At 34.8% G+C, this 14581-nt stretch overlaps 1 long non-coding RNA gene across 1 annotated transcript in view; it reads right to left on the bottom strand.

Moving 5' to 3' along the window:
* Positions 1-5945: 5945 nt before the first annotated feature.
* The window catches only part of LOC102552144 (uncharacterized), a 58259-nt gene continuing 49623 nt past the window's right edge, over positions 5946-14581 (bottom strand). Inside the window, exons 3-4 of the long non-coding RNA XR_349817.5 lie at positions 8424-8542; positions 5946-7561 (exon numbers count right to left, since the gene is read on the bottom strand). This is a non-coding gene — a long non-coding RNA (uncharacterized LOC102552144). The remainder of the gene's footprint in view (positions 7562-8423; positions 8543-14581) is intronic.

The following is a 14581-nucleotide window of genomic DNA, read 5'->3' as shown; positions in this document are numbered from 1 at the left end:
TGTTCATATACCCCCATGCCATTTTCATCCCCCTGTTTCTATGAAGGTGTTCCCCCACCTACCTATCTACCTATCCCTTCCTGTGAGGGGCCTGACATTCCTTTACAGTGGCACATTAAGCCTTGGCAGGACCAAGGGCTTTTTTCTCCTATTGATGCCCAATCGGCAATCTTCTGCTACATATGCAGCTGGAGCCATGGCTCTTTTCATGTCGACTCTTTGGATGGTGGTTTAGTCCCTGGGAGCTCTGGTTGGTTAATATTGTTAATGGCTTATGCTCTAAGATCAAGAATCAACAAATGGAACTTCATGAAACTTCAAAACTTCTGTAAGGCAAAGGACACTGTCTTTTTCTTTTTTTTTTTCTTTTCTTTTCTTTTCTTTTTTTTTTCCGGAGCTGAGGACTGAACCCAGGGCCTTGCGCTTGCTAGGCAAGCGCTTTACCACTGAGCTAAATCCCCAACCCCGCAAAGGACACTGTCAATAGGAAAAATGTTAACCAACAGGTTGGGAAAAGATCTTTATCAATCCTATATTCAATAGAGGGTTAATATCCAAAATATACAAAGAACTCAAGAAGTTAGACTTCAGAGAATCTCGTTACCCTAGTAAAAATGGGGTACAGAGCTAAACAGCAAATTTTTGAACTGGGGAATCTCAAATGGCTGAGAAGCACTTAAAGAAATGTTCAGCATCCTTAGCCCTCAGGGAAATGCTAATCAAAGCAGTCCTGAGATTCTGCCGACACCAATCAGAGTGACTAATAGCAAAAATGTAGATTGCAGCAGATAGATGCTGGCATGTTTGTGGAGAAAAATGAGCACTTTGGAAATCAACCTGGCTGTTCCTCAGCACATGGGAAGTAGTTCTACCTGAAGACCAGCTATACCTAAGTCCTGGGCAAATAGGCAAAAGATGCTCCGACATATAACAAGGACACATGCTCCACTTGGTTCATAGCAGACTTATTTATAAAAGCCAGAAGCTGGAAAAAACCCAGATGTCCCTCAACAAGGAAATGGGTACAGAAAATGTGGTACATTTATACAATTGGGTGTGGGTTTATGTTGTTCTTGTTGTTGTTAATTCTCCAATTTCATTACGAAGGTACTTGGTGCTACGAATTTTCTTCTTAGCACTGCTTTCATTGTGTCACATTAGACTGGGTATGCTAAACCTTCATTCTTCTTAAACTCTATAAAGTCTTTATTTTCTTTCTTTATTTCTTCTGTGACCAAGTTATTATTGAATAGACAGTTATTTAGTATCCATGAGTATGTGGGATTTCTGTTGTTTTTGTTGTTATTGAAGACCAGTCTTTGTCTATGGTGACCTGATTGAATGCATGGGGTTATTTCAGTCTTCTTGTATACTTTGAGGCTTCTTTTGTGTCCAATTGTATGGTCAATATTGGAGAAGTTACCGTGAGGTACTGAGAAGGTGTATTGTTTTGTTTTAGGGTGAAATATTGTGTAGATATCTGCTAAATCCATTTAGTTCATTACTTCTGTTAGTTTCACTGGCTCTTTGTAGGTTCTGTTTCCATGATGTCTCCATGGGTGAGAATGGGGTGTTGACGTCTCCCATTATTATTGTGAGGCCAATGTATGTTTTGAGCTTTACTAACGTTTCTTTTACAAATGTGGGTTTACTTGCCATAACTGATTTCCTAATGACTACTTTTTTCCTCCCTATCCTTTCCATAATTGTGGCTTAGAATTCTCCACATTTACACAATTTCTATGTCACCAGTTTTCCTAGTTTGAATTCATGGCCATTCACTTGGTCCTTGGAGTACACTTTATAATTGTTGTCTTTTATTTTTCTGGTTCATAGGCCTAGAATTAAGAAATCTCATGTTTTGCCTTATTGTATTTGAAATGTTATTCCTATGTTGAAGACTCAGAGTAAAATGCTCCATGGTGTGTGCCAGGTCTTCTGGGCCGACAGATTGAGAAAATATGTGTGCATGATCATGTACATCTGTATTTACTTTATTTCCTTCATTGCATATGCATAGTCATCTTACTTATAAGCATACATAATACCACAAATGTAATGTAATACACATATACATATAATTTGTATGCTTGTATACACACAGACATTTCTCAATAGTGAGGTTTAATAATTTTATATTTTTGTTTTCAGTTGTACAAAAGCAATAATCATTTGAAAGAAAGTATACTGTACTTATTGAATGTTGAACATTTTCTGGTCAAGTAATATGTAGCACACTTCTCTAGGTACTGGGCAACAGCAATAAATAGAAACATCTTGTCAGCCCCACAGTCACAAGAGTATTGGACCACATAGTATAACACACTGGCCTTCTAATTTATGTCACAGATTAGGTATATATTCATGTTGTGAAATAAAAGTTTTGGTTCAGAGCAGGTGTACCATGATGTCATCTATCACACGTGTGTGCATGTTTCTATTTGTTCACATATACATGTACATGTGTATATGAACTCAAGCTCTGAGTTGTCTACAACAGAAAAAAATTATTAATGCATTTCTCCATTATATTTCTTCTTTCATTTCCAGTGAGCAATTTGGATACAATCATTTATAATCCATTGATTTGTACAGTCAACCACTTATAGTATATATGAACGTCTACAAACTGAGAAAAATATCAAATAAAGTATACATTTTATGAATAATATATTTATAATAGTATGTATAATTCACTCTATATTTTTGTAGATAGTATTTAATAGAACAATGAATTCAAACATCAGTTCAGTCAGATCTTTTCTATCTTAGCATAGCTGAAGAGTTGAGGTTTACACATGAGGAAAAATTCCTGTGTCATAGTCTCATTGTACCCTGGCATTCCACTATATAATAATTGAGTTTTAAAAACATACACTCTTGTCTTATATGACTCTAATTGTCTTTTAAAAACTCAGCCAACTATTCACCATTGCTAAATTACTTCCAGAAACGATATCATGCTCTACAATTTGCTTTGGAAATCTCTTCAGATGAAAATTCTTGACATCAACAATCCTTACCAACTGCTAACTTTCCATTCTTCTAATTATAACATCTTATAATTTATTTCATATAAAGGAACTTACCCAATATATAGAGTTTGAATGTTGTGTCTTTCACAGGGAAAAGTGTATTTCAGTTCCATCCATGTTAATACTTTCTTGAATCAGTAATTCACTATATTTTATTGCTGAGTATAATATCTACTGTATGAGAGGATTAAAATTTGGCTATTCACCTGTTGTATGAGTTGTCTTGATGTGTTGCTATAATGAAATGTATGAGTTGGAGAAAAAGAAAAAAATGCGCATTTAGTTCATGAATTTGAAGGTCCAGGAGTGTCACCTTTATTTGACCCATGACTAGGGATATGGTCACAACAGAATCATGTTCAAAGAGATTAAAGGGCAAAAATTGAGAAATTGTTGTTCTTTTAAAATTGAAATCCATTTTTACAAGAAGAAACTCAATATCTAATACCAGTTTATTAATCTATTTCAAGGGTAATGGTCACAATAACCTAATTATCTTCTAATGGGTCTATCCTATAAAAATTTCACCACCTTTATTAGCGTCACATTGGAACCGTGTAAGAACAAGTTTGTAACACATGAACTTACTGGGGATCATATAAAAATCACATAACCTAAATTTATTCTACTGATCCAATAAAAACTAGAGTTTGTATACTTGAGAAAAACTAGAGAATTGCATATTTGCTTGTGTGTGTGTGTGTGTGTGTGTGTGTGTGTGTTTAGAATAATTTAACAAATTTTTAAGAACTGGTAATAAATTTAGCTTAATGGTAAACTACAAATATGATCTTTCTTCATTTTCCCTGTGTTTGTAAATTTTCATTAAAATATTTTAAAATTAAGAGAGTTGTAAGTATGAAAAATTAAAAACCCATTTTTTGGCTCGCTTAAGAAGTAGCCATGATTGTTTATACTTCACTCTACACATCTGTCTCCTCTTTCCATTATGTTCTTTTTCTCAAGCTGTAAGAGACAATTCTCCTATATTTTCAGCATTGTTTCATTTGAAAAGTTCATCTAATTTCTATTTAATTTTTATTTTGAATTTTGTGTCATTGAATTGAATGAGATAATCTGTATTTTAGTTCATTTCCTTACATTTTAATTTTTTTATTTTCTTGTTTAGTCTCTGAGGACATTTTTTATCAGTCACCAATTTTTAACATTGACCTTGATTTTATTTTAAATTGTGTTTCTTTATTCTTACTCATTTTGTCTTAATTGTCTAGAAATTTAGTAAAAACTTGTAGACCCCAAATATTGTCTTTCTTTGATCCTTCTTGCCTCTCACTTACATCTGTATTTCTCAAACTTCTAGAATTTCCTGTGTTGACACAAGCTGGTTATTTCATAATTTCTCTATACGAAACTGAAAAGTACAGACAAATCTTTAATCTTCAGGAATTTTAAAAATATTTTAATTTAACTACTCTTAACAGTTTCCATCTTTATCTTAAATTTATCTATCTGATCTTTCAAGTGACCTATCCCTTTTTTTATGGACTTGAACACACTAACCATAAAATAATTAAAATACATTCCTGATAGGATCAAAACTTATTTGATTCCTAAGCGTAGTCTTGAAAACTCATTATTTCTTTCTTTTCCCCTTCTCTGTATGTGTGTGTCTTTGAGTGTACATTTATATGCACATGTATATGACTCATTTTTTTTCCTAAAAATGAGGTTAAATTTGTCTAACTGCTGGATTGCCGATGCTGACCCGAAAATATACTCACTGTTTAAAATTAAAGAAAATGAAGGTTTAAATAGGAAAGGGAGCGATTTATTAAGAAGACCTGGCCAGAATAAAAAATTTATAAATCCTACTCTAAGCTATTTCTGAATGAACAAACTTGTGTAGTTTTATTTTTGCTTTTTCTGATAATGGGACATTTTAGTAGTTGAAAAATTTGAATCCTAGATTAAAGCATTTAATAAGTTGCTTATATTACATTTGAACTTTTTTATATTTGTGAACTTTTATTTTTTTATTTTTTCCTCCATCTTTATTAATTTGGGTATTTCTTATTGCATTCCAATTTTAATTCCCTTTCCCGGTTTCCAGGCCAACATCCCACAACTCCTCCCTCTCCCCTTCTATATGGGTGTTCCCCTCCCCATCCTCCCCCCATTATCGCCCTCCCCCCAACAATCCGGTTCACTGGGGGGTTCAGTCTTGGCAGGACCAAGGGCTTCCCCTTCCACTGGTGCTCTTACTAGGCTATTCATTGCTACCTATGAGGTTGGAACCCGGGGTCAGTCCATGCATAGTCTTTGGGTAGTGGCTTAGTGAGACATCTAAGGCAGAACACTCACTCTCCCTCCTTGGAGTGAAAGAACAGAGAACAGTCAGATATTTTAAAGAATCTATTCCATAATTTAATGAGAAACTTCTCTACATGTTTAAGATCTTTTATACCAGAGAAATTTTTCTTCAAGATCTATTACAGATCATCATATGTTTAGATTTTATATTTGCTGTATTAATTCATGGAAAGGTTAAAAAGCAGAAACATTTATTCTTTCAAGACTTTAATTGTTTTTTTTCATCAATTAAATATTGTGGAGCTGTTACCAGTCTCACTCTTCATGTAGAATATATCATTTAATCAAAATCCCTCAAGTGTCTATTAAACATGACAGGCTTCTGACATATGAGTAGGTTCCTTTTCCTCAAGTTGTCTGTGGGTTGCTTTATGAACTCTACAATCTAAAGACATACATTTTTGCTTTCAACGTGTTTTATTCATTAGAAGACAGTAAAATCCAGCCTACAAAATGAAGTTGGATAACCAGACTCTAATGAAAAGAGAAGGAAAAAAACACAAAAACAAAGCTATGTGGTTGACCTTTTAAAAATCAAAATGAGCAATTTTCAAAAACTCTTGAAGAATTATTTCCTCTACAGCAGAACCTCATGACATCACAAGGGGTTGATGTTGTATGGTCTCCTCTACACATATCCCGCAATTTCTAAGGAGAAGTAGATAAGTAATATTAAAACAGAAAAATTTAATGTTAAACCCATTACTTTAAGTTATGGAATTATCTTCCAAAAGGATAAATCTGACAAGAGAAGGGAAAAATATATTGTACCAATATTTAGTAATGCTTGGCATAAATTAACTTTACTGTAGAGAATGTCAAATACCTAATAGAATCTTTTTCTGAAGATAATCATGGTGAAGTTAAATCAAGGGGGTCTTCCAAATCACCAGGTGCCTAATGTGTGTTCTTTGACATATTTATGAAGAGTTGGAAGAATACCAAACACAGGAGAAATATAGTATATAAGGGTAGATATGATCTCACCAGATAATATATAAACAACCACAATGTGAGGGTGATTAAAAACATGGAGTAGAAAATTCTCAGCGCAATTGATCTGTTCTTATGTACTTTCAACTCAGCATCAAACTCCTTGGATCATGCACTTTTAGCTTCAGGGTTTATATTCGGATCCTATTTTCTACTTCCCTGCTTGATAATTCCCCACAAATTATAAATTGTTAGTGTACCGGGATAGGAACCAAGTATTGGAATACCTTGGGCGGGGGGAGCAAATATAAAACATTTTGGTGGGATAAAATAACATGAAAAAATTGTAAAGAAGAACCAAAAAGAAATAGTCTTTATAAAAATAGAATTATACTGAATGTACAAACTTCAGTAGGAAGATTTTTACAGCAGAATAATTCAATGCCAAGTGGTATTTTATTGAACAGGAATACAGAGCTTAAAAACTCTTCAAGAAATTACCAAGACAGTTAAAGTATATAGACGAAGGATTAAAACTTGTGGTGTCAAAAAAATCAAAAATAGATATGCGATTGCCTGAAATAGGAGTCCTAGAAGGAATAAAAATACATAAAGTGGTTAAAGAGGGAATATAAATTCTGTAAAGATCTAACAGATCCAAATGCTAAAGAGACAAAAAAAAATCTTGTTAGAAACTCCCATAGCATTAAGGCAGAATTTTTTAAAAAGCCACAACCTGAATAAGGATTTTCAGAATAATGAGCCAATCAAATCAAATCAATCTGGGAACTATGGGCAAGATTTGCAAGAGCAGTATGGCTTAAGTCCTCTGGTTGGTAAAACAACAAACAAAGTAACAACAACAAACTCTTTTTTGTTCTTAGAATTTCATTTTTGGTTACAGATTGCTGTGGACATCAGGATATGCCTTTGTAAGGTAGAACCTGAAGGTTTGCTTAAGGATTCAGGGAAGGGCAGCAAAGAAGTTTCATGGATTGTGGAGAATTATGATTGGAAGATAAATTTGAGTGTGTGCTCTTGGGTCAAATGCAGACAGGTACAGCCTGCACCAGTGTAGCAGGAAAGAAGTTAGGGAGTGCAAACTTCAGAATGCTCACACTTGTATCTTCCTATAGGTGGTCAATCATTTCCTGGAGCACAAACTACCATACAAGCCGCCTTCTGAATGGCTAATGGCACTCCTTCTGTAGACTTTGCTTCACAAGAAAAAAAGGCAGGACTATGTTTCCTGAGAGCAAAAACTGAAGAAATACATGAAACCATAGTTAATGTAGCAACTAGGATGATTAAAATCAAATAATTAAAATAAATTAAGAGTTTTATATACAAAACTATTAATTTATGCATAAAGTACACAATTTATCAAACTTAATTGAGAATGATTCAAGGAAATATGTAAAATTTGGATGATTAATAATTTTATTAAAATCTGTCACCTACAAACAAAAAAACAGAAAAAATAGAAAATATATCCACATAGTTACAAAGTATGATAGCAGTAGATATCAACATGCTAAGGCAAGGGCCTAAAGGATACAAGAGAATCCTAAAGTTGTATCTGGTCTGTCAAGAGAGAAACAGTTAAAGACTGAAATCTTTCAGTAAAACCTTGCTTAAATTAGCATAGCTGCTGGATAATCACAGTGCTAGAAACAAAGTATATAATATGTTCAAACCAGCCAAAGAAATCTTTGCTTCTGAAAATGGCAAAAAGAATGAGTATAATGAACATGAGATAAAATATTAATTGAGCTGTGATTAATATAAATGTAAAGTGATTCAAGTCAGTCTCACCTGCTATGGGCCATGCCTTTGTCAGAGCATAGGCACGTCAAGTACATTATGTGGTTGTCCTGCTGTGCCACCACATGTGTTCAAAAGTTAAAGGTAACCAGATAGGAGTCACACTGTCTTTTACGACCAACATTTGGTCATACAAATGTCCTTATTTCTGTTAACTAAACCGGAGCAAATGTACTCCATTCTCAATTAAAGAGGTATCAATATATAAGACTTCATGCTACTGGAAATTCTTATTGTGGGGGTGTCTTTGTTGCAGTTTAATTTGTAAAATTTCTTCATATACACAAACCGTCAAAGTACCTGTTTCTCAAAGCTGGTTTATCCTTTATGCCACTGGGTCCATGTTGAGTAAGAGTGCAGTAAGTAAATCAGAACTAACTCTTCATGTTGCCCATAGGATTTGACGCTTGCATGGAACTCTGAAGCAATTCAAATTTTAAAAATAAAATTAAAAAGGATTTACCTTTTCTCCCCCACAGAACACAATAATGGGCCAGCCATAAATTAACAAAAAGAGACACTCATATACAAGAAATACTTTTTCAACAGTTATTGGTTAATAGAACTTCGAAGATTGTATATACACATGGTGTCAGCTCATATTGGAAAAAGATCTTTCTGACAAGTGAATCAAACAAGATATGATGTCCTTTCCTTGAATTCTGGTTTGAAACTCTGAGGCACCAATATTCATCTCTAAATATTGTTGTTGCAACTTAATGCATTTTGCTGGTTGATTTCTGGTTATTTCTTGCAAAGGAATATAAAAGGTCTTGTACTTTCATATATATATGCATATATGAATTTATATTACTTATATGTCTATATACTATATAATTTACATATTTAACACAATATATTTGCATTTTTGCATTCTTTATACTTACATTATTTTAGTAGATTTATATTGTGTATAAAATGTATCTTATTTATGTAATATATTTATATGAAATATAAAATTTAAAATAAGAATATAATTTCTATGTTTATATGTGTGATATAATTTATATTTACACTATCTTAATATACATATGCATGCATATGTATTCGCTCTCCTACTTTCAAGATGATATCTTTCTAAAGACATGATCTTGATGGATGTCATTTGGAACCTAATACATTAAATGAAATCCACATCTAGAAAACACTTTCATTGAAAGCTTCCTTTGAAAAGCCTTTCCACTTGGCAGAAAGCATTTGAAGAGTAGTCAAGACTCAAGGAGCTTGTTATTAAGAGTCTTTGAAGGCCTTTAGGCATGATAAAAGCTCTGTGATATCTTTGAGTTATTTAACAAATGGTTGTAATCTTTGGGGGGCTCAGTTTTATTTTTAGCCACTTACAAATTTTCCTTACAGTAACCTAGACTGATCATAACCCATGACTATCACTTGTTTTAAAAATCTTCTAGTGAAACTAAGGAAAGAGACAATTTCATGCACTCAGCAAAGTGGAGACCAGTTGTAGCTAAAGTTTTTCTATCATTTTTTATACACAGCTAGAAGCTGATAAAATGTACATTCATAATGTCGCATAGAAATGTCCTTAGCTAGATTATGTAGTTCATTATATGTCCAGGTTTTTTTTTTGTTCATCGAGTTGTCGGTTTTATATTTTTTGCTTCTTCCTACAAATTTCCTTTCTGTACAACTCTTATTAATCCCCCACTTAGAGCCAGGTCCCTAAAACATGGTTTCATTAATACCTTCTTTTACATACTCTACACTTTGAGTAGCCATCTCCTCAATGCACTTGCCTCTGTCTCTGACCAACCAGCCAACCCATTATAAGACATTTTAGATTTTGTAAATGATTCCATACTGTATCTTTAGTATTGATATGCATGTGTGTAACTAATAACTCTAGAAGTTAAAGACTTAACCAATTTATTGAATTCACTGATTGTGAAAAAATAATTCAAGATAGTTATACTGGGCAAGGTTTCTTTCTAGTTCATAGTAATTAAAGATGCTGTGGGAAGGACTTGCAAATAGATACTGGACAGCTGGGGCAATAGTATCTGGAGACTTCCATATCTATATGCATGTTACGTTGTCCTCATTCTCACTAGGTATCTTTAATGACGACTAGTTGACAATCTCTCTGTCACAAATATTGAGGGTCTCATAGATTTGGCATCATAACATCATGACAATGTTACATTTATTGCATGATATTCAGAAGTTTGAAGTTAAATATTCCAAATCGTGTGCTGGGAATTTTTTTTCGAACATTGATCTGATAGTAACAAAATTTATAGGCAAGTGGGATGAACTAGAGAATATCATCCTGAGTGAGGTAACTCAGTCATAGAAAAACACACTTGGTATGCATTTGTTGATAAGTGGATATTAGCCAAAAAGCTCGAATTACCCAAGATGCAATCCACAGACCACAGGAAGCTCAAGAAGAAGGATGACCAAAATGCAGATGCTCCCACTCCTTCTTAAAAGGGGGAAAATCATCCATAGGAGGGGATACGGAAGCAAAGTTTAGAGCAGCAACTGAAGGAATGGCCATTCAGAGCCTGACCCACATGTGGCCCATATATATACAACCACCAAAACTAGATAAGATTGATGAAACTAAAAAATGCATGCTGAAAGGGACCAGATATAGATCTCTCCTGAGAGACACATCCATAGCATTCCAATACAGAGTTCAATGCTAACAGCAAACCACTGAACTGAGAACAGGGCCCCCTGAGGGGAATTAGAGGAAGTATTGAAAGAGTTGAAGGAGCTTGCAACCCCATAAGAACAACAATGCCAACCAATCAGAGCTTCCAGGGACTAAACCACAACCGAAAGACTATACATGGGCTGACCCAGGGCTCCAACTTCATATGTAGCAGAGAATAGCCTTGTTGGGGCACCAGTAGAAGGGGAAACCCTTGGTACTGCCATTGCAGGGGAATATGGGGGAGCAGGAAGAGGGATGTATGGGGAGAAGACCCGTATAGGGGAGGGGATGGGGGTTTATGGACAGGAAACTGGGAAGGGGAATGACATTTGAAATATAAGTAAAGAAATATATCTAATAAAAATGTTTTTTTTTAAAAAAGAAAAGATGAAATCCTTTGGATCAGTCTAAATCCAATAGATCAGTAGCTTCAGCCCATGCTTGACCAGTTCTCTTAATAGGAGCCTAAGTTCATGCTGAAAATCATGATGAAAGGATTAAGTGCAGCAAAGCAGCTCACCTCAAGACAGGGAGGAAACAGAGACAGACTGGTCAGGGAACAAGATGTATCCTTTTAGAATCTGCTTGCGGAAACTTATTTGCCTTAACTATATCATGCCTAGTACTTTTCAATTACCAAAGATGCCATAATTGTAAATACACCCAAGGATTCATCAATTTATTGTGCCAAAATAGTTAATATTTAATCACTGCCTAAATGATCACCAGCTCGCAGACAAATTCAAAGCACATGCAACTATGGGACACAATGATAACCAAGTCATGACGTAATAAGAAATATCAATTACCACGATCTGATTTTGTGATGTGACTTGTTGGAAAGTCAAAACTCGTGCTGTGTAAGGTTAGTTCATTTGCTTCAATGTGGCTTTTTAGGAGGTCGTCTGATGGGGACCCCATTGGGTTATGACAACATGGCTCACGCAAATGGCTATTACCTTAGTACAGGGTACAGTATATGATGAGTTCATCCAGAGACAATGTGTGTATGCACACACACACACACACACACACACACACACACACACACATGGATGTGTATACTGAGTGGCATGCATTCTTAGCAAATATACATAAATCCATGATTTATGTAGGCCTCCCACACACTGTTCTATTTGGATTCATGGTGCTTCAACTTCAAGAAATGTTATCTCAGTAGTATCAAATGGAAACTATTTTGTCTTTGCTAACCCAACTTGCTATCATTTCTCCCATATCCGCTCATTGACTCAGATATTGAAAGGAAATCCATCTGAGACTGAAAAGAATATCCAAGAAACATCAAAGGAAAATAATGAACATGTAGCTTTTAAAGCTTAGATTGGACCAGATATATAGGAAGTTGGATATAAGGTAAACAAGGAACAGAAGTTGTATCTTGGTGGCTTTGGTTACAATCATAACAATTATCTTGTGCATAAGCATCCACAGAATGAGTTAGGTCCTCTCTGCTACACCAGATAGGAATGGAACAAAACACTCTCTCAAGTGGTGTTCATGTGCACTTAAAATATCATTTAAAGATCCAAACTTCATTATAATATCTTTTGTTTTCTGGGTTTGTCCTCTTGCTTGCTTTCAAATGCTTCTTGGAAAGAAATGTCCTAAAAGAAAGACCTTGTCCACTCTGATTTGAAATAAGTAAAAGGTTATCTTACTCCCAAAAACATGCCACTGCTCACAGATATTCATAAAAATGTTGCTATGACAACAACCCCCAATCCTGCCATGTCTGTTTGGATGAAACAGTATCTCTAGAGTGTTGCTTCTCTTATGCTTTTCTCAAATAACTCGACTTAAATTTTCTCTTGATTGAAATATTTCCATTGAGAAAATGAGAACTGTACAAAGCTCCAGTCTGATCCTGAATATGAGAATATGTGTGTGAATATATATATTATATGTAATATATAATATATATTTGTATATATATAATATAAAATGTACATATATATATATTTCAAAATATTGTTGTTACAGCAATAGATGGGCAACACCATCCATGGAACATGCAGGAGCTGGCTCTAGACCCCCTACACATTTGTAACCGATATGCCAGCTTGGTCTTCATGTGAGTCCCCTAACAATTGGAGCTGGGGCTGTTTCTAACTCTATTGCCTACTTTTGAATTCCCGTCTCCTAAGTGGATTGCCTGCTTTGGAATCTGTGGGGAAAGATATATTTAGTCCTGCTAGGATTGAATGTCCCGGGACAGGGTGGTACCTGAGGGAAGCTTCCTTTTCTCGGAGTGGGGAGGGGAGTAACTGGAGAAGGGATTTGTAGTGATAGGACTGGAAGGAGAGGAGGGAGGGTTGTGACTGGAATGTAAAGTGAATAAATAAATTATTGAAAAAAATGAAACAGCCTTCTAAGGGATAAAAAAAATAAAGATGATATAAAGAAAAACAAAGACATTGGAATAGGACAAAAGAAATAAAGGAAAAGTTCCGAGAAAAGCGAAAGAGTGAACTATAGACAATGAGAAACGTTCATCCACATTCAGTAATCCCAGAAAGTCACAAAAATAGAAGCCATAATATCACACGAGGGAACTGTAGGATAGAAATAGTGAAAGAGAAATTGAAAGTAAAAAATAAACAATATAAAATGAAGGAAAAGAAGGAAAGTGAGGGAGGAGGAGGAAAGGGGAGAGAGAGGAGGGAGAGATGGACAGAAAGAGGGAAGAATAAATGAGCCCTAACAGGACATTAGGAAACAAGGTTCCTCCAAAGATATCTGATTTCCATTTCTGCTGGATACCTCCTGCTGTGCAGGCAACCAGTCATTCTTAAAGAGTTTAAGTCTTAAGTATGTTGCTCAGCAAGTAATTTATAATGATAGCAAAGTAAAAGGTTTCCAGAATGTGACAAAAGATAAACAGCTGGCTTGTTTTTCTTTACACATAGTTACATTTTACTCCTGCCATTCATAGAAGAAAACCATGGTTACATTACACCTTGTCATCTCTATTCTGAAATAATATAGTATTTGGAATTCCTGTGCATTTACATCTCCCTGTTTGGCACATAAACATTCGTTGTTCATATTTGGTTTTAGAGAGCATGACTCTGGACTTTGATACCAGACTTAGCATGGCACTAAATATGAATTACTTTCTGACTATATTAAAGACATCATACAGATTTTTAAAAGGTATTAATTCTGTTTCCTAAAGCTATGCTTTTCAGATGTGTAGGTGATTTGACAGAAGAATCAGACAAAATTCTCGATATAGAAACACAGCTTTATTTGTAGTTGCTACGATAAAATTACAGAGACATTATAACCCAAAGAAAATGTAAGCTTTTTTGAAGTATTTCTTTACATAGCTTGGTTTGGAAGATTTGCTGAATATTCAAATTCTTGTCATAATAAATGTCACATGCAATAAACTAAAAATAGCTTAAATCAAACAGGCTACAAGAACCATGTGAATATGGCTGTATGGATCAACTTGGCTGTATTAGCAGAATTCATCTCTCTCTGTAATCCTGGGATCAGGATGGTCACAGCAGAGTGTCTTCAATTTTATTGAGACAAGGAAAGAGTAATACAGAGGGAGGACCAGCCTCAGCTGCTGCTTAGCCTCACTGAATGTTCTGTGCTCTGGACTGTAGCTAACACTTCTGTTGAGCCTACGGATAGTTTAGTTATGCTTGAACTTCGTGCATATCTATCCAGTCCTGACTTAGTTGTACATACAACATCATGCAATTAGGTCTAGAAATATATGTCGGAATCCAGTATAATATACAAA

The sequence above is a fragment of the Rattus norvegicus genome, chromosome 1, assembly GCF_036323735.1.
Source record: "Rattus norvegicus strain BN/NHsdMcwi chromosome 1, GRCr8, whole genome shotgun sequence".
NCBI lineage: Eukaryota > Metazoa > Chordata > Mammalia > Rodentia > Muridae > Rattus > Rattus norvegicus.
The sequence above is the reverse complement of the archived record's forward strand: the minus strand, read 5'-3'. Positions and strand labels throughout refer to the sequence as shown.